Consider the following 19,961-nt stretch of genomic DNA (forward strand, 5'->3'; position numbering starts at 1 on the left):
TTTTCATTTCAGAGAGGAAGAAAGAGGGAGAGATAGAAACCTCAATGATGAGAATCATTGATTGGCTGCCTCTTGCATGCCCATATGGGATTGAGCTCACAACCTGGGCATGTGCCCTGCCCCAGAATCGAACCATGACCTCCTGGTTCATAGGTCAACGCTCAACCACTGAGTCACGCCAACTGGGCCAATTCAGTGTATTTTTTAAGAAAAATCATAGTGTGTGATCATCACCACTATCTAATTTTAGAACATTTTATTACCCCAAAAAGAAACCCCATACCAATTACCATTTATTTCCCATTCCTCCCTCCTCCTCCTCTAGTTCCTGACAATCACTAATCTACTTCTGTTTTTATATTTTGCCTATCCTGGACATTTCATATAAATGGAATTATATAATTTGTGGCCTTTTGTGTTTGGCTTCTTTCATATCCATGTTGTAGCATGTATATGAACTTCATTCCTTTTTATGCCCAAAATATATTTGGTAAAGGTACCCTACATTTTGTTTATTTACTCATCAGTTGATGAACAGTTGTTTCCACTTTTTGGCTATTCTAAATAATGCTGTTATGAACATTCATGTACAGGGTTTGTGTGGGCATGTGTTTCCATTTCTCTTGGGTACATATCTTAGTGGAATTGCTGTGTCATATGATACCTCTGTGTTTAACATTTTGAGGAACTGCCAGTTTTCCAAAGAGCTTGTATCAGCAAATGTGAGGATTCTAATTCCTCTACATCCTTGCCAGTACTTGTGTCTGTCTGTCTTGTTATAATCATCCTAGTGGGTGTGCTGTGGTAATCTCATTGTGGTTTTGATTTGCATTACCCTGATGGCTACTGATGTTGAGCATCTTTCCTTGTAGTCATTAGTCTTTTGTATGCCTTCTTTGGTGAATTGCCTATTTATGTCCTTTGCCTGTTTAAAAAACTGGATTGTTTATCTTGTGTTGAATTGTGAACATTCTTTCTTTATATATTTTGGATACAAATCCCTTATCAGATGTATGATTTGCAGTTATTTTCTCCCATTCTGTGGGTTGGGTTTTCACTTGGTGGTGTCTTTCGAAGCACAAAAGTTTTTAATTTTGATGAAGTTCAGTTTATCCCTTTTTATTATTTTGCTTGTGCTTTTGATAAATCTAAGGAAAGCATTGATTTAAACAGTGTCACAAAGATTTACTCCTATGATTTTAAAAAAATTATATAGTTTTAGCTCTTACATTTAGCCTGTGATCCATTTTGAGTTAATTTTTGCATATGGTGTGTAGTAGGTGTCCAGCTTCTTTCTTTTACATGTGAATAACATTTTCCCAGAACCATTTGTTAAAAAGACTTTTTAAAATTTTATCTTTATTGTTGAAAGTATTACAGATGTTCCCCTATTTCCCCCTCATTGATTCCCCCCTCCTCGCTACTCCCTTTCCCTTCCCAGGTCTTCACCCCACTATTGTTGTGTCCATGGATTGTTCATATCCTATATAATCTATCCTATATAATAAAAGCCTAATATGCTAAGTGTCCAGTCATCCGTTCAGTCAATCAAAGCATAATATGCTAATGATATGCTATGGACACTCAACCACTCGCTATGATGTGCACTGACCGCCAGGGGGCAGATGCTTCGACTGGTAGGTTAGTTTGCTGCTGGGGTCCGGCCAATCAGGACCGAGCGAGATGGGCTGGACATGCCCTGGAGCCCTCCCGCGGTCCCTCCCTGGCTGGCCAACCTCCCACATCTCTCCCCAGCCCCAATTGTGCACTCGGGGTGGGAGGTCCCTCGGAGTCTGGGAGCTCTTGGGGGATGTCCAACTGATGACTTAGGCCCACTCCCACAGGCAAGGCCGAGGGACCCCACTGGTGCACAAATTTGTGCACTGGGCCTCTAGTATACATATAAGTTCTTTGGTTGATCTCCCTTTCCTCTCCCCTCCCCCCTTCCTGTTGCCTCTAAAGTTCCTCAGTCTGTTGCATGCTTCCATGTGTTTGGAATTATTTTGTCAATTTATTTGGTTTATTAGATTCCAGGTATAAGTGAGATTATGTGATATTTGTCTTTCTCTAACTTCTTTCACTTAGCATAATACTCTTCAGGTTCCTCCATGCTGTCTCAAAGGGTAAGAGATTCTTCTTTTTTACTGCTGCATAGTATTCCATTATGTAAATGTAAAAGAGACTCTTCTTTCTGACTGAGTTGTTTTGACAATCTCCAAAGATCAATTGACCATAAGTGTAAGGGTTTGATTCTGGATTCTCAATTTAATTTCAACAATTTTTGTGTTCTTAATGTCTATATCATAACATCTTGATTACTGTTGCTTTGTATAAAATTTTGAAATGGAAAGTGTGAGTCCTCCAGTTTTGTTCTTTTTTTTTCTCTTTTCAATATTTATTTGGCTATTATGGGTTTTCTTTTCTATATGAATTTTAGGATCAGTTTCTATAAAAAAATGTCAGCTGGGATTTTGATAGATAATTGCATTGAGTCTGTAGACCAATTTGGGAAGTAGTGCCATCTTAATGTTAATATCCATGAACATGTCTTTCCAAACCTGTAGGTCTTATTTAATTTCTTTCTCTGTTGTTAGGTAGTTTTCATTGTACAAGCCTTACGCCTTACTCTGAGCCACGCCGGCTGGGCCACAGTCTGAGACTTTTTGATTTATTCCTAAATATTTTGTACTTTTTGATGCTATTGCAAATGGAAATTTTTTCTCAATTTCGTTTTTAGATTGTTTATTGCTAGTGTATAGAAATAAAATTAGATTTTGCATATTAATCTTGACACAGTGAATGCATAGATAGGTGGAACAACAAATCGGTGTTTTTATCACTCAAGTCAATAAGTAAAAAGGAAAGGTTAGGAAAGGAGAAAAATGATAAAGTGAAATTATTTTTTAAAAATATATTTTTATTGATTTCAGAGAGGAAGGGAGAGGGAGAGAGAGATAGAAACATCAATGATGAGAGAGAATCATTGATCGGCTATCTCCTGCAACCAGGGCATGTGCCCTTAACTGGAATCGAAACCAGGACCCTTCAGTCTGCAGGCCGATGCTCTATCCACTGAGCCAAACCAGCTAGGGTGATAAAGTGAAATCCTTAATGTGAGATCTCTCTAATACTGAAGAACAACCATGTTCTCCTTAAAGAAGTGAATTAGATACATACTTTTGTGGATAGGTTTAGCGGGAAAAGAGTGGGGAGGAAGTTGAGGAATTTCATATTTGTAGCCTCTGCTTTTTCTGAACTATAACCCAATCTTAAGAGTGCAGTTGAGTGCCCCAACAGAACTGCCATCAAGTTCCTTTGCCTGAACGTGTGTACATAGCAGAAACGATTATAATATTTTAAAAAGTTTTATTCATGCATTAATTTCTTTGCATATGTTTAGTTGTAGCACCTAAGCTTTTTGAATGATATAGTCAGTTTTCTTTTTTCCTGAGGCCAGGAGACTAGGTTGTAATCATTAAACTTTCAGCTCTTTGCGGAGTGTCTGGCATATGTACCAGTTTACTCTTCCTAGGAGAGTTTTTTGTGTCTTGTTTTTGTTTTTTAAGAATTACAGTTTATAATATTAAGATGCTTTAATCATATAGAAACAAAAGAAACCTGTTTTCATTGAGAAAAATACAGCATCATTTCCTCTTGTCTCATATTAGTTTAAGGTTCTTTTTTTAAAAAAATATATTTTTATTGATTTCAGAGAGGAAGGGAGAGGGAGAGAGGGAGAGAAACATCAATAATGAGAATCATGGATTGGCTGCCTCCTGCACGCCTCCTACTGGGGATGGAGACCACAACCCAGGCATGTGCCCTTGACGGGAATTGAACCCGGGACCATTCAGTCCGCAGGCCAACGCTCTATCCACTGAGCCAAACTGGCTAGGTCTAAGGTTCTTTTTATGGGTACTTGAATTCCTCTGTTCACAGTCTGTGACTTTTTAAAAAATTATTTCTATTGATTTCAGAGAGGAAGGGAGAGAGAGATAGAAATATCAATGATGAGAAAGAGTTATTGACTGGCTGCCTCCTGCACGCCCTACACTGAGGATGGAGCCTGCAACCTGGGCATGTGCCCTAATTGGGAATTGAACCCTGATCTTCTGCCATAGGTTGACACTCAAACACTGAGACACGCTGGCTGGGCTACAGTCTGCGACTTTTTGATAGCAATTTATGAATTCTCCATTAAATAGATAGAATAATAATTTATGCAGTTCTGGTTAAGAGCACTTACCTAGTACTAAAAATACATTTATACTAAATTTCAAAACATTCACATAATATAGTTTTGGATCCTAATGACATTATCTTTTAATTGTGAGTTAATATCAACAAATATATATTGGTTGTCCATCTTGAAGAAAATAATACACTTTGGTTCTATATGCTACGAAGAATTAATTTACTTATTTGTTGAACAAATGTTATTGAGGATCTTCTATGGGCCATATAGTTTAAGATGCTAGAGATACATTGTTGAACACCATAAGACATGTTCACTGCCCTTGTGGAGTATGTCTTATTTTTGGAGGAAGGACACACGCTAGCACAAAGACAAATAAACACAGCATCTATGTAATTTTTTGCTAAAATTGTTTAACCTAACTTTTAATCATGAGGAAACAGTAAGACAGATTTAATATGTGTAGCATGCTAACAAGATAGCTGATTTCAAAAAATGTCTAGTCTATAATAATAAAAGCATAATATGTTAATTAGACCAGACAGCCGACCCAACCTTCCAGACGTCCTTCTGGATGAAGCCGGGGGCGTGAGGGCCGAGCCCCTTACATGAATTTCGTGCATCAGGCTCTAGTATTTAATAAAAATACCTCCAAACAAGGATGATACAGCTGATATTGAAGGAGACAAAAGAGACATGACAAATGCAAAGTGTGAACCTTGACTGGATCCTGGATTTTGAAAAAAGCTTTAAAGAATGTTTTTGTATCAAATTGGAGAATTTGGGCTGTACATCAGACAATAATATTAATGTTAAATTTGGTGGCTATGATAATGGTTTCGTGGCTGCATAGGAGAAGGTTCATTGTTTTAAAGGCGGTACATCTGATATATATGGGTGAATTATAAGTTATAATAAAGAACAAGAGTTCTTTGATAGCGACTATTGTAGAGTACAACTACTTTAATAGAATTACTTTGAAGAATTAGCTATGCAAAGAATGGAGGAGTGGGGCGGGCATTTTTTGTAGGAGGTACAATATGTATGAATGTCTTGACTGGGAAAGATCTTTGTTTTTGAAGATTGAAAGGAGGCCTGTATGGCTAGATCTGGAGATGCAAAGATGTGACAGTCCTATGGAAGGAGAAAACTAACATGTGATACTTGTAGTATTTTCAACCTAATAAATATCTTAATGTTCCAGTTTTGTTGGTGTTTGAACTATATATACAGTTGTGTGTGTGGCTTTTTTAAAATTTTATTATCTGTATGAGACTTTTAAATGCAGAGCTTTGGAAAAAGTAAACTAGACACAGTTGTCCCTAAGCTTTTCATTGTGTCAAAATCAGGGATGGGCCCTAGCCAGTTTGGTTCAGTGGATAGAGCATCGGCTGTGGACCAAAGGGTCCTGGGGTTGATTCCGTTCAAGGGCATGTACCTTGGTGCAGGCTCCTCCCTGGCCCAGGGGGGAAGCAACCAATTGATGTGTTTCTCTCACATTGATGTTTCTCTCTGTCTTTCCTCTCTCTTCCACTCTCCCTAAAAATCAATGGAAAAATATCCTTGGGTGAGGATTAACAACAACAGCAAAATAATCAGGATAGTCAGCTGTTTCTAGCTCAGGAAACTAAGCAACCAAGTTGAACCATCTCTAGGAATGCATTTTGTCACTTAATAGAATTAAATGTGTTTCATCACTTAGACTTATAAACGTCTTGTGGCTAAATGTACTGTGGACAAGAAAAAATGCCAACGAATGACTTGATTTCACCACTGAAAATATTCTTGATCTTCCCACTGTATTTTGTGACCAGTTCATAATTGGGTTCCAAAATGACAAATATCTAGAATAATTTAGATTGTATCAGATAATGTGACCTATTAGAGTTTACCATATTAGGAGTCAAGAGTTTGGGGATTTTTTTTAGAGCATTCTTTAGAGCTTTAAGGAAGTGATTTTACTTCTGAATTACAGATTTTTTTATTTGTTAAAGGTAATAATAGTCTCCCCTTCTATCCTATGACATTATTATTAGGAGAAAATGAGATTTGAATGCTCTTGAGAAAGTTAAGTAGTATGCAGTAAGGTGAAGTTTTTTTTCAAGCCCTTTTAATCTATCTGCTCTACTACCCATGATTGGTTCTTATATTTCTTTTAGGAACTGGATCTGCTTAACTCTAGGACAGAGTTAATGGCTTGCAGCAAAGTTACCTCAGGCCCTGGCTGGTTTGGCTCAGTGGATAAAGTGTTGGCCTGCCGACTGAAGGGTCCTGGGTTCGATTCCAGTCAAGGATACATGCCTGGGTTGCGGGCTCGATCCCCAGTAGAGGGCGTGCATGACCTGCCCAGTTAGGAATTTATGATCAGATCACCCTGTAAGGTTATTCTCCCTTCCTTTCTAAAATCAATAAAAAATGTATTTTTTAAAAAAAGATACCTCAGTTCTATTATTTCTTCTTCCCTGGTCTTAGGATCAAATTCTGCAGGATTATAATGAAAATTCTGAAATTTTCATTCAGTTCACATTTGCCTGAATTGTTAGTGAGTTTCATTTATGTTATTGCAATCAATCTTAGCAGTTCTGGACATGAACATGAATGTATATAATTAACTTGAAGTTAACTGTGGTTTTATATATATTGTTAGCATTGTTGGTGTTTGGTGTTTTAAATCTGTAGTGACCTGTCTGTTGCACCTGCAAGATAACTAATCACCTTACAACTAATATGTCATCAGGGATTTCCAAACTAATTGTTAGTAGCTAGTATTAAATGTTATTGTGGAGACATTATGTTTTCAGTTTGCACAAATAGTTAAGATGACTGGATACTTGATAAATTATATTTATCAATGTTGTTTACAATGTTTTAAAAGTTATAACTTACAATTTTTTATAGTTTATAAAAATCTTTTTGTGCCCTAGCTGGATTGGCTCAGTGGATAGAGCGTCGGCCTGCGGATTGAAGGGTCTTGGGTTCAATTGTGGTCAAGGGCACATGCCTGGGTTGTGGGCTCAGTTCCAGGGAGGGGCGTGCAGGAGGGCACCGATCAATGATTCTCTCTCATCATTAATGTTTCTATCTCTTCCTCTCCCTTCCTCTCTGAAATCAATAAAAAATATGTTTAAAAAATCTTTTTGTGATTAAATAAATACTGTGTACATGTTGCAAAAGTCTAAACATACAGAAATGTTCAATCAAACTATTTTATTCTAAATTTTAGGATAGTTAAGCATATTTTCTGTAATTCCATGATAAAAGCCAAAGCTACGTTTACTGAAACTGTATACACCTTTGTCATTGCTTGACCTGTTAGATGGCTAAGTTAATTTTAATTCTTGAGGGCTCAGGCTAAACCTGAGGCTAGGGTGGCGAATTTGGTTCTACTTTTAGTTTCAATCTTGAAGTGAGGTGAAATTAGGTTTTTGGCTTTTTAATTCTACAAATTTGGAGTTGTGTGTTGTAGAATATGTGCATTCGTAAGATAGTGATATTTGCTTGATAGATGGAAGATTTACTTACTAATATGTCTGTCTTGTTAAGTATAGGCGTTCATTAATTTATTCAAGAGAGAAAAGTATCTACCTTCTGCCAGACACTATGAAAACTTTTAGATATCCTAGTGATGATCAGAATATTTTCTTTCCATTGTAATTTGAAATGCAAATTCCACTTGTTGACATTAAGTTATTTAGATCAAATTTCTAGAAAATTGTTTGATTCTGTTTAGATACCAGTGTATGAAAGTAAGAGTAAATTTTTTAGAATATGAATATATGTGGTTATGTTATTTTCCCCCTAGTTCCAACAACTTCTCCATTCTTGTAACCAGTAGCTTGTATTAATTCTCAAATTATTCCCACTCTAAAGCCTTTGACCTTTTTGAGGAGGTAAGCATTTAGAAAGATCAAGCTAAACTTAGCCTATTAGTCTTCACTTATAAACCCCATGTGGTCTGGCATTTGAACCCAGTTGTCATAGGTGACTTTAGGATTGTTAACTTCAATAAATAGTTTTTATTGCTCATTTTAGCTAATCTATTAGGTACATTTGATATACTACTTCCTCCTTTTTCTTAGTTTTCTTTTTTTTAATGATACTCTTTCTGGGTTGTTTTTCCTAAGAGGATTCTTTTTTCTTATCATTCAAATGAGTTTTCCAAAGATTCCCAGATTTGACTTTCATGAACCATTAACTTTTTTTAGTGCGATGAAGGTAGTGTGCTGACATAGGCTTGCCATCTTTTTATTTTGGAAAGTAAGAAGGTTATTAAAAATTGCCACTTACCACCCTTATTTTTAAAAGAGAAGATATTTTAACTCTAAGAATGTAAGGACATGCTCTCAAAATACGGAATTGCTTTTTAAGTTGATTAATCTTAGTTAAAAACTCAACATTGTTCTTGCTTTTCTTTGTACTGGTCTGTGGACTTAACTACATTTGACAACCACTGCCTTAAAACAGGAGAGAATGGGTAGTTCTTGTGGTCCGATGTTAGGGAAAAACCATAAAGTATGTTTTAACATACTTTGTAGGGCAAAAGCAGGTTTACAGTTGTTTGTATGGAAAATAATACAATAATTAATAAATAATAATACAAAGATAAACTATTGCATACTCACAACACAACTGTAAATCTACTTTTTCTCCACCCTATATTAAAGGCTCCAAGGTAATCCTGTGAAATGAGAACTATTATTTCAGAGGATGCCCTTTAGGAAACACTGCTATGGAAACTGATGTTACCAAGGTTTGTTTTCACTTTCATCATTTTCTATCTTTTAAAAGTTAATTTTGAATATTTATCAAAAATGAAGTAGTTGTAAAATTATAAAACTTTTAACCAAAAGATGCAGTGTCCTTGGAAGTCCTCATGCACTGTTGGTGGGAATGCAGATTGGTGAGCCACTATGGGAAGTTCCTCAAAAAATTAAAAATGCAGCTGCCTTATGACTAAGCGATTTCTCTTCTGGGTATATATTCAAAGAAAACCAAAACACTAATTTGAAAGAATATATGCACCCCTATGTTCATGGCAGCATTATTTACAATATCCAAGCTATAGAAGCAACCTAAGCACCCATCACTAGATCAGTGGATAATAAAAAAGCTGTGGTACATATATACAATGGAGTATTACTCACCCATAAAAAAGAATGAAACCTTACAATATTTGACAGCATGGATGGACCTAAAGGGTATTAAGCTAGGTGAAATATGTCAGTCAGAGAAAGATAAATACCATATGATTTCACTTATTTTTGGAATCTAAAGAACACCATAAACCAAGAAACAACACCTAAATAGACTTGTAGATACAGAGAACAGACTGATGGTTGCCAGAGGGGAGAGGGGTTGGGAACTGGGTGAAAAAAGTGAAGGGATTGTGAATGGTAGTCATGGGGATATAAAGTACAGTATAGGACAGTGATGGCGAACCAATGACACGCGGCCGCCTCAGCGGCCTCGTGCCAAGGATGAAACATTTGTGAAATAATGTTTTTTCCTCAAAGTGACACACTACCCGAGTTATGCTCAGTTTTTTGGCGAAGTTTGACACACCAAGCTCAAAAGGTTGCACATCACTGGCATAGGAAATAATGGTGATAGTGGAATTTGGAAACAATAAGAGTTGTTTGACATTACTTTAGCCCACACATAGAGTAGGTACTTTGATGCTACAATGCTCGTGAAATTTGTAGCCACAAGTCTGACATCGAAACCCATTTAGTAGGAACTTCTGTGACACATGTCACAGAAGGCAAGCTCCAGGGAGTTCTTCCGAGAGGAACGTGATCCAGCAAGTCTGTTTGAAGTTCTTCTGCAATCAAGGAGGCAGCATCAGTATTCCATTCTAATGCTGTGTTTGTGTTTGTGTTTGTGTTTGTGGAGAAGTCTGAACACTGTGCAGCACTCTGGTTGCAGGCCCCTCACCTTGAGTGCTTTTCATAAGGCAGTCATGCAAACTCATTCCATTTCATACATTGACCACCGTTCTTTGCTTGTTTGGCAAGATAACACGATAGTATTGCTTGTCCTAGAAGAGTCCATAAATTTGCCATCATTCGATGCTCAGCGCTGATAGGCAAACTGCTGAATTATTGGGAAATGCAGGTGGGGCCATCAAGCATTGCATCTTTGAATCTAAAACTGTTGCTGATCGTCTTCTAGGCCCCCTGTATGTGCTCCATTGATGCAACTTACACAATACTTTTTTTTTTTAATTTCTTTATTGATTAAGGTGTCACATATTTGTCCTCATCCCCCCATTCCCATCCCACACCCCTCCCCACGGATGCCCCAACCCCCTGTTGAACTTAACCGTTGGATAGGCTCATATGCATGCACACAAGTCCTTTGGTTGATCTCTCCCCCCTCCCCCCACCCTCCCCTATCCTCCCTCTGAGGCCCGATAGTCCGATCGATGCCTCCTTGTTTCTGGTTCTGTTCTTGTTCCTCAGTCTATGTTGTTCATCATTTCCCCTAGATGAGTGAGATCATATGTCACTAGATATATACTTATAAGAACTGAATGTGAGACGGGCAATAATAGTTATGCTGACAGGCAAATGAATCAGTCTGTAGTGAGTTTCTTTCTGGACCAACAGTTCTTTTGAGACCCAATTTCAATGTCTACCAGTTCCTTATGTGTACATGTCAGCACTGACCCCTCAGTTCTGGATGGTGGACAAATGGTGGTAACGGAGGTCCGACTCCCTCTGGTTTGGTCTTGGCCAGACCCAGGGGCACGGCTTCACCCGGACTAAGGGGAACGTGGCCTCACCCATACCCAAGGGGCGCGTGGCCTCACCCGGGACCAGGGACCCAGCCACACCCGGGTCCAGGGGCGCGTGGCCTCATCCGGACCCAGGGGCGCGTGGCCTCACCAGGACCTAGGTGCGTGAGGCCTCACCCGGATCCAGGGACACATGGCCTCACCCGGACCCGGGGTTGCGTGGCCTCTCCCAGACCCAGGGGCGCATGGCCTCACCCGGACCCGGGGGCGCGTGGCCTCTCCCAGACCCAAGGGCACATGGCCTCACCTGGGCCTAGGTGCGCGAGGCCTAACCCGGACCCGGGACCCAGCCTCACCTGGATCCAGGGACACATGGCCTCACCCGGACCCAGGGGCGCGTGGCCTCTCCCAGACCCAGGGGCGCGTGGCCTCACCCGGACCTGGGTGCGCGAGGCCTCACCCGGACCCGGGACCCAGCCTCACCTGGTTCCAGGGACACATGGCCTCACCCGGACCCAGGGGCGCGTGGCCTCACCCGGGCCTAGGTGCGCAAGGCCTCACCCGGATCCAAGGACACATGGCCTCACCTGGACCCAGGGGCGCGTGGCCTCTCCCGGATCCAGAAACACATGGCCTCACCCGGACCCAGGGGCACGTGGCCTCTCCCAGACCCAGGGGCGCGTGGCCTCACCCGGACCTGGGTGCGCGAGGCCTCACCCGGACCCGGGACCCAGCCTCACCTGGTTCCAGGGACACATGGCCTCACCTGGACCCAGGGGTGCGTGGCCTCTCCCAGACCCAGGGGCACGTGGCCTCACCCGGGCCTAGGTGCGCAAGGCCTCACCCGGATCCAGGGACACATGGCCTCACCCGGACCCAGGGGCGCATGGCCTCTCCCAGACCCAGGGGCGCGTGGCCTCACCCGGACCTAGGTGCGTGAGGCCTCACCCGGATCCAGGGACACATGGCCTCACCCGGACCCGGGGGCGCGTGGCCTCACCCGGACCTAGGTGCGTGAGGCCTCACCCGGATCCAGGGACACATGGCCTCACCCGGACCCAGGGGCGCGTGGCCTCACCCGGGCCCGGGACCCAGCCTCACCCGGATCCAGGGGCACATGGCCTCACCTGGACCCGGGATCCGGCTTCATCCGGACCCAGAAGCGCGTGGCCTCACACAGACCCAGGGGCGTGTGGCCTCACCCGGATCCAGGGGCACACGGCCTCACCTAGACCCAGGGGCGCGTGGCCTCACCCGGGCACGGGACCCAGCGTCATCCGGGTCCAGGGGCACATGGCCTCACCCGGACCTGGCATCCAGCTTCACCCGGACCCAGGGGCACATGGCCTCACCCAGACCCAGGGACGGGAGGCCTCACCTAGACCCAGAGGCGTGTGACCACACCCGAGCCCAGAGGCGCGCAACCTCGCCCGCCCTCGGGTCCCAGCGGGGTTTCGTCTTCTTGATCCCAATTCCTGTTGGTCAATTCCCTCCCAGCAATTCCTTCGGCCATTTTCCCAGAGCTCCAGGACGGCTGCCGCAGAACTCGTTGGGCGGCGGGCTCGGCGAAGCTCCGGTGTGCCCGGTGCACGGCGGCGGGCTGGTCCGGTGTCGCTGCGTCGGCCCTTGGGTCTGCAGCGGTGGCCGGTCGCCGAGCGTGCGCACCTGGCCGCTTCCGGGGCATTGAGATTCTTGAAGGACTCGGAGGTCAGCAAGGGCGGAGTCTCCCACCCCATGTCTCCCATGGGCTCGTCTGTCCGTGCTCGGCAGCCAGTGGAGCCGTCCCCTCAGCCGGAGACCGCTGGGGGAACTGCGCCGAGCACGTTCCAGGCCGCCATTGTGTCGCCTGAGCTGTAGTTCTCAAAGTGTGGTCTTTGGGTCACCGGCATCAGCATCATCCTGCATACCCCTCTTTTATTCTAGTTGTAGAGCATCCGCTCAGCCAGCCCTCTGGTGGTTCTGGATGGTGTCTGCTCTGCTCTCCCGTCGTAGTCTCAAAGTTGTTGTGGTAGGCAACAATCAGGCTTCCGCCCTATGCCTCCATCTTGGTCCTCCTTTGTATAGCTAAGTCTTGACTGTTGTTGGCGTCACCGGGAGGAATTGTCCTCCAGGCCAATTGGCCGTGAGGGCCCTCTTTGTCTACAAAGGAAGAGTTGCTGCGCAGGAGACACGCCTATGGGCCGGGTCTTGGTGCAGCAAGGCCCCGGCGCTCACTGAATCTGCCTCCCGAATGTGTCCCCTATGTGCATGGTTGAAATCTGGTGTCATCTCACACAGACCACTAGATGCCCTCGTCTCTGGGTCTCCAATGGAGTGCAGGTCAGCTACTGCCAGAGGCACTCAGCAGGGATTACTGCAAAAACTGTAGTTTCCTCCTCCTGTCTGAGTGGCCCTGGAGCAGTCCGACTAGAACCGCAGTTCATCTGGTCCAGCTGCCAGAGGGCAGGCCACCCACATGCACAAGCCGTTGCTTGGAGCGCAGGTGCGCCTGCAAGACTTTCGGGGCGGGTTTTCAAAACGTGCGTGGCGGGTCCCAGGGCGGGGCGGGTCTCAGGGCGGGGCGGCGTCTCAGGGCGCCAACAGGCCATGGCGCGGCGAACCCGCAATGGCTGCAAGTCTGCTCCTTCTGCCTTCCACGTTTCTAAGCCCCCTCGTTCTGCACTCCAGCACCGCAAACACTGATTGCTGGGTGCACCTCCGCAAGAGTCCCGCCTCTCCCCGCAGGCATCTGGGTCTCCCGCGGGTCCCCAGAAGCTGGGTTTCAGGGTGATGGGGAGCTAATCTCCCCTAGGGTTGGAACAAAAGCTGCGCGTCCCTTCCCCCACCACCAGCCCGACCCACGCGCCTCCGCACCTCATCCCCTCCGATTTCGCTGGTTTCCTCTTCCCTCTTAGCTGTAAATCTACCATTCAGCCATCTCTCCTGTAGTTCTGGGTGGCAGACGCTCTGTCCTCCAGTCGTGCCCCTGAAATTGCTGTGCGCGGCGCAGTTCGCAGTTCCTTTGTTTAACTTTGCTGCCGCCTTGGTTCTCCTCTGTCAAAATGGCTAGAGGACTTGAATGTAAGATGGGAAATCCTAAGAATCCTCCAAATCGGTGTTGGCGGCCTCCGGGGCCCCGAGGATCTCTCTGGGCAGCTCGGCCAGGTCGGTGGCGCGGATGAGCCCCTCCTGCAGAAAGATGGTCTCTTCCTTCACCGAGAGCCGCTGCGCCGAGTCCGCGGCCGCCGCCACAGCAGCCGCCGCGGCGCCCACGAGCCCATAGCCCCGGCTGCGGTGCTGACTGAGAGGAGCAGCCACCCGGTCTGGGGAGACGCGAGCAGCAGTCGCCACCCTCACCAGTCCATGTTTCAGTTGTATTTCCGAAACAGCCATGCGAGGCAACAGATCAGCCTTTCACCTCCGCCGCCATCTTGCCTCCACTCCCAGGCCTACTCTACACAATACTTAAACTCGAAGGAGCCAGGCCGCCTCCGTGTCTGTGGTCTGTCTGGTGGCAGCATCTGGCCCACTCCTCCTCCCGACGCTGGTTAGGGAGAGGGAGGCGGTCACATTCAGTGTATCCCAAGCCCAGGGGACGGGTCCCTCATCATCGCACTCATGCTCCCCGCCTCAGGGTACACGCCCCAAAGCCTGGCCAGCTTGGCCCTCTTTGGGGCCCAAGGAGAGTGGCAGGGAACCCTTCCCGTCTCACACTCCTTGTCTTACTCCTGCCATCTAAGATGGCTGCTCCAGCACCCGCAATGAAGAAGTGTCCTCCTGGTTTGTTTCTTTTGTTGTTTTATATATATAATTTATTTTTTTTTTTTCTAGAGGCCCAGTGCATGAAAATTCATGCACTGGAGGCGGGGGTTCACAGTCCAGCCTGCCCCCTCTCACAGTCCGGGAGCCCTCAGGGGCTGGAAGCGACCCGGTGATCAGGGGAAGGCGACGCCCCATTACACCTCTGCTGCTGCCACTGACGGCAGCACAAGCCTTGGCTGGCTGCACAAACCTCGGCCGGCCCTGATTACCTGAGACTCGGGCGGCCCTGGGCAGCTGCCATCTGAGGCTTGCCTGTGCCTCGGGCAGGCCCTGGGCGGCTGGGGGGCCTGGGCGGCTAGGCAGCCGACATCTGAGGCTTGCCTGTGCTTCGGGCAGGCCCTGGGCGGCTGGGGGGCTGAGGGGACTAGGGGACTCTGGAAGCAGGCGTGCAGAGTGGCCTGGACCGCCTGGGGGCTGGCCTGGCCTTGCCGCATGCCTGCCACCCTGTCCGGGCCGGCGTGGATCAGTGGTTGAGCATCGACCTATGAATCAGGAAGTCACGGGTTCGATTCCCAGTCAAGGCACCTGCCTGCGTTGCTGGCTTCATCTCCAGTGGGGGTTGCAGAAGTCAGCTGATCAGCGATTCTTTCTCATCATTGATGCTTCTATCTCTCTGAAATCAATAAAAATATATTTAAAAAAAAAAGAAGAAGAAGAAGAAGGAAGGTCTAGCTGAATCTGTCTTACCAAAAATCTTGGGCCCTGAAGATAGGACCTTGACTATTGTGAAGGAAAAAATAATTAACCTGAAAGTGAGTTGAATTTCTTGATATTTTTTCCCTTGTTATTGAGAAATTATAGTATGTCAAATCCTTAACTCATGTTTTTAAATATTAGCCTGATACTAGTCCTCCGAGATTATCTCAGATGAAATAAACTGTCCATGGCCTCACAAGTAATATTCAGGTTCTATATTTCTTAGTTAGCTTGAGGGGATTGGCTAGAGAAGAAAAAAAAGCCACACTATTTGAATAATGCATCCAATTCCCAAGTCTTGAGTCAGAGTCATATTTATTGTGGGAGTGGTCAACCAAGAAGGAAGAATTTCTTTGTCTAGGCCAGTGATGGCGAACCTATAACACGCGTGTCAGCATTGACACGCGTAGCCATTTTTTATGACACGCGGCCGCTGAGGCGGCCGCATGCCGAGGATGAAACATTTGCTGCTCCTGAGGATGAAACATTTGCAAAATAATGTTTTTTCCTCAAAGTGACACACTACCCGAGTTATGCTCAGTTTTTTGGCGAAGTTTGACACACCAAGCTCAAAAGGTTGCCCATCGCTGGTCTAGGCAATGTCTTCCAATGGATATCAGTAGCAGTGATGAAGAAAATACTTCTCTAATGATAATAGCAGTATAGATAGAAAAAGTCTGTATGTGTGTGTTGTCAAATAGTAAAAGCAGATTTGACTTGCTATTCTGATACTCTTGCTACTCTGTCACCTGTATTGTGTGTTATGAAGAGTGGCTATATTGAACCAGATCTTAGAAACATTGGAAAAAGTGTACATCATCCCAAGTCTGTGATCAGGAGATGTCCAGTTTTCCCCAGTCCTCAGATTCCCTGCTTTAATCTACCAATCATCTTAACATACCCATTTGAATATATTTATTTTTTACTCATAAAATACACTTTCATTGGGTTCAAAGAGAATTAATTTAAAATATAGCAATCAAGGACAGTGCCAGTTGACAAAGAGTTTCCACCCTTTCTGTAAATAGCTTTAACAGAAACTCCTACATGTTAATTTGATAGGCAAGGAGACAGTTAATTATAACTTAAAATACTTGAAGACACAAGAGCACAGATACTGTATTCACATTAATTCATATATGTAATTTCTATCTTATTAGACAGTTCCTATAAAATATCAAGTTTCTAATTAGGATTGTGGTGTAAAAAAAATGGGCAATTTGGTAGCTGAGTTCTTTTTACTAAAGACACAATCAACTAACAGAGGTAAGACACTTATTCCCTCATCACCTGATACCTTGTACCTTGTATGTAGCCAGTGTAAGATCATCCATTGGTGCAGAGAGCAGAGGTTCACAGCAGGATCTGAGTCCTGCCCATAAGGCTGGCCGCTCTCACTGTTCTGTGCACTTCATTACAACGACTCTACCCCTACCCCAGACCAAACAAAAGAAACTGTCGCTCTTGACTTGGGGAATATTTGGTGAAAGTGATAATTGAATAAAGTATGTCACTAAATACAACATGATTTTACATTGTAAACGTCTTAAAAACTCAGTTGAATATATTTAATATACATTTTGTATGTCCTTGTAAAATATATGGGGTTATATATGCATGTTTTCAGTTTGCCTAGATAATAATTGTGCTGTAAAGTTTGTTCTGCTTCTGTTTTCATCAACACATTTGCAACCTATTTCCATGTTGAATGTGTGCTCCACTGCCAAGATCACAACAGTATTCTACATTTTCAAGATAGATTTCAGGTTTTACATTTTACTTTTATGTCTTTAATCCATCTGGAGTTTTGTGTGTGTGTGTGTGTGTGTGTGTGTGTGTGTGTGTGTGTGTGTGTGTGTGTGTGTTGTAAATTAGGGATAACATTTCTTCTTTATTTAAGATAGCCAGTTTCCCAAATACTGTTTACTAAATAATACATCCTTTCTGTACTGATTTGTGATATTAGTTTCATCATTTATCAACTTACCACAGATGAATCTGTGGTTTGTTTTTTTAAATTGGTTGAGAAAGGGGGGGGGGGCACATCAATATCGATTTGTTGTCCCACTTGTTTATGCATTCATTGATTGATTCTTGTATGTGCTCTGATTGGGGATCATACCCACAACCTTGCCACATGGGGACGATGCTCTAACCAACTCAGGCAGCTACCGGCCAGGGCTAAATGAATCTGTTTTGGAGATACCTATTCTGTTGCATTAGTTTTATTGTCTGTTCCCTTTTTTCTGGAACTGTTTTTCTCTGGAATATGTCACAGTGTCTGGTAGGGCAAGTCTTCTTTTTGTTCTTCCTTTTAAAATTTGACTTCACTATTCTATGGATTTTTAGTTTATATAATTTTAAAAGTGTTTGACCTCAAAAATATGTATACTTTGCATACTGCTCTGTAACATGCCTTATTTTTAATTTAACAATGAGTAACTTCAGTATATGGCAGGTTATTTCCTGAAGTGACATACTCACTTCACTTATATTTACTTTCTTATTTAATACCTTTGGTTTTCTTCATTTGTTCCTGTGGGTTAGAGTTACCAGCTGGTGTCATTTCTTTAAAATAATTTAGTTCCCACTACTTCCTTTGTGCTGTTACTGTCAGTTATGTTACATTTCTATATGTTATAGGCCTAACAAAATTATATATGTACTAGAGGGGGTCCCTCAGCCCGGCCTGCGCCCTCTTGCAGTCCGGGACCCCCCACCCCTTACCGTCCACCTGCAGTGGAGGCAGGAGAGGCTCCCGCCACTGGCTTCTGGCTGAGCTGCACTCTCCCTGTGGGAATGCGCTGACCACCAGGAGGCAGCTCCTGCGTTGTGCGTCTGCCCCCTGGTGGTCAGTGCATGTTATAGCAACCGGTCGTTCTGTCGTTTGGTTGATTTGCATATTAGGGTTTTATTATATAGGACTGTTTCATATACTGACATTAGAGGAAATATCACTTATCCTATCTAATAATAGAGTAACATGTAAATTACCATCACTCCGCTACACCCACAATTGGGCGGGGGGAGGCTGGGGGGCGGGACTCGGGGTGGCCTATCTGGCCATTGAGAGGCACGGATCCGCTGCCACTGAGGGGGGCTACCCTGCCGTTGAGAGGGCAGGGGGCGGGACTCCCGCCCCCTGCGCCTCTCAATGGCCAGATCGGCGGCCGCTGAGGGGGCCTGCCGAGGACACCCAGCTGCGCCTCTCAACGGCAGGGTAGCCAGGTGTCCGAGGCAGCCCCCCTCAGCGGCCGCGGACCATCAAAAGTGGGGGAGCTGGGTGCCTGTCTGCTCCGGCACCAGCGGACAGGCACCCAGCTCCACCGCAAAAAGCGAAAGCGTGTAGGGGACCCTACACGTCCATGATTCAATCATGCACTGGGCCTCTAGTACTGTATATCTAATTATCTTTACCAGTGTTCTTTGTTTTCTTGTATTTATGTGTATTTGAATTTTTATTTTGGTTTACTTGCTTTCAATTCTAAGAATTTCCTTTAGTATTTCTAGTACGGTGTTTTGCTAGCAACAAATTCAGTTTTTGCTTCGTGGGAGTATTTTATTCACTTTTATTTTTGAAAGACAGTTTTGCTGAATATAATATTCTTGTTTGACAGTTTTTCTTTCAGCACTTTGAATATGTGATCTCACTGCCTTCTGGCCTTCATTGTTTCTGATGAGAACTTACATTGTGGGGTTTCCTTGTAGATGCTGAGTAATTTTCTCGTTGCTCTCAAGATTTTCTCTTTCAGCATTTTTACTATAGTATGTCTGGGTATAGAGATCTTTTCATTTATTCTACTTGGAGTTTGTTGAGTTTCTTGGGTGTGTAGATTAATATTTTTCAGCAAATTTGGGAAATTTGGGTAGATAACATATCTTTAAAATGTATACCTTACCCTTTAAATAAATAATAAATCCCCATGCCTCCTGAAACAGCCCCTGGCAGCCACCATTCTACTCTCTGTCTCTATGAATTTTACTACTTGTTATATAAGTAGAATTATATAATATTTGTCCTTTTCATATGGCTTATTTTGCTTTGCATAATGTTTTAAAGTCTTATCCACATTTTACCTTATGACAAATTTTTTGGAATTTGAATATTTGCAGGTATTAAAATTAGGTATTCCTAATTCTTAGGTGTTAAAACTTTTTTTCTTCCTTCTTTTATTTTTACTTAACTTTTATGCTATTTTTTAATTACTATCTACCTAGTTTTACATGTTGTTTGTTTAATTAGTAAATAATAATCTAAATTAGGAAGTGAAACAAAATAAACTCTGCTTTACCTTTAAGAAGGTTGTTGGTGGGCCCTGGCCAGTGGGTTCAGTGGTTAGAGCATCAGCCTGTAAACTGATGGTCGTGGGTTTGATTCCCGGTCAGGGGCAAGCAAGTACCTGGGTTTCAGCTTCGATCTCTGGCCCTGTTTGGGCTCATGTGGGAGGCCACCAGTCGATGTCTCTCTCTCACATTGATGTTTCTCTCTCTCTCCCCCTCCCCCTATCTCCCTCATTCCCTCTCACTCTCTTT

General features: G+C 43.9%; 1 protein-coding gene across 2 annotated transcripts in view; it reads left to right on the forward strand.

Moving 5' to 3' along the window:
* Window positions 1-19,961, forward strand: part of MTF2 (metal response element binding transcription factor 2) — a 65,739-nt gene that overhangs the window by 13,429 nt on the left and 32,349 nt on the right. The window lies entirely within an intron of this gene.

The sequence above is a fragment of the Eptesicus fuscus genome, chromosome 9 (genome assembly GCF_027574615.1).
Source record: "Eptesicus fuscus isolate TK198812 chromosome 9, DD_ASM_mEF_20220401, whole genome shotgun sequence".
Classification (NCBI taxonomy): domain Eukaryota; kingdom Metazoa; phylum Chordata; class Mammalia; order Chiroptera; family Vespertilionidae; genus Eptesicus; species Eptesicus fuscus.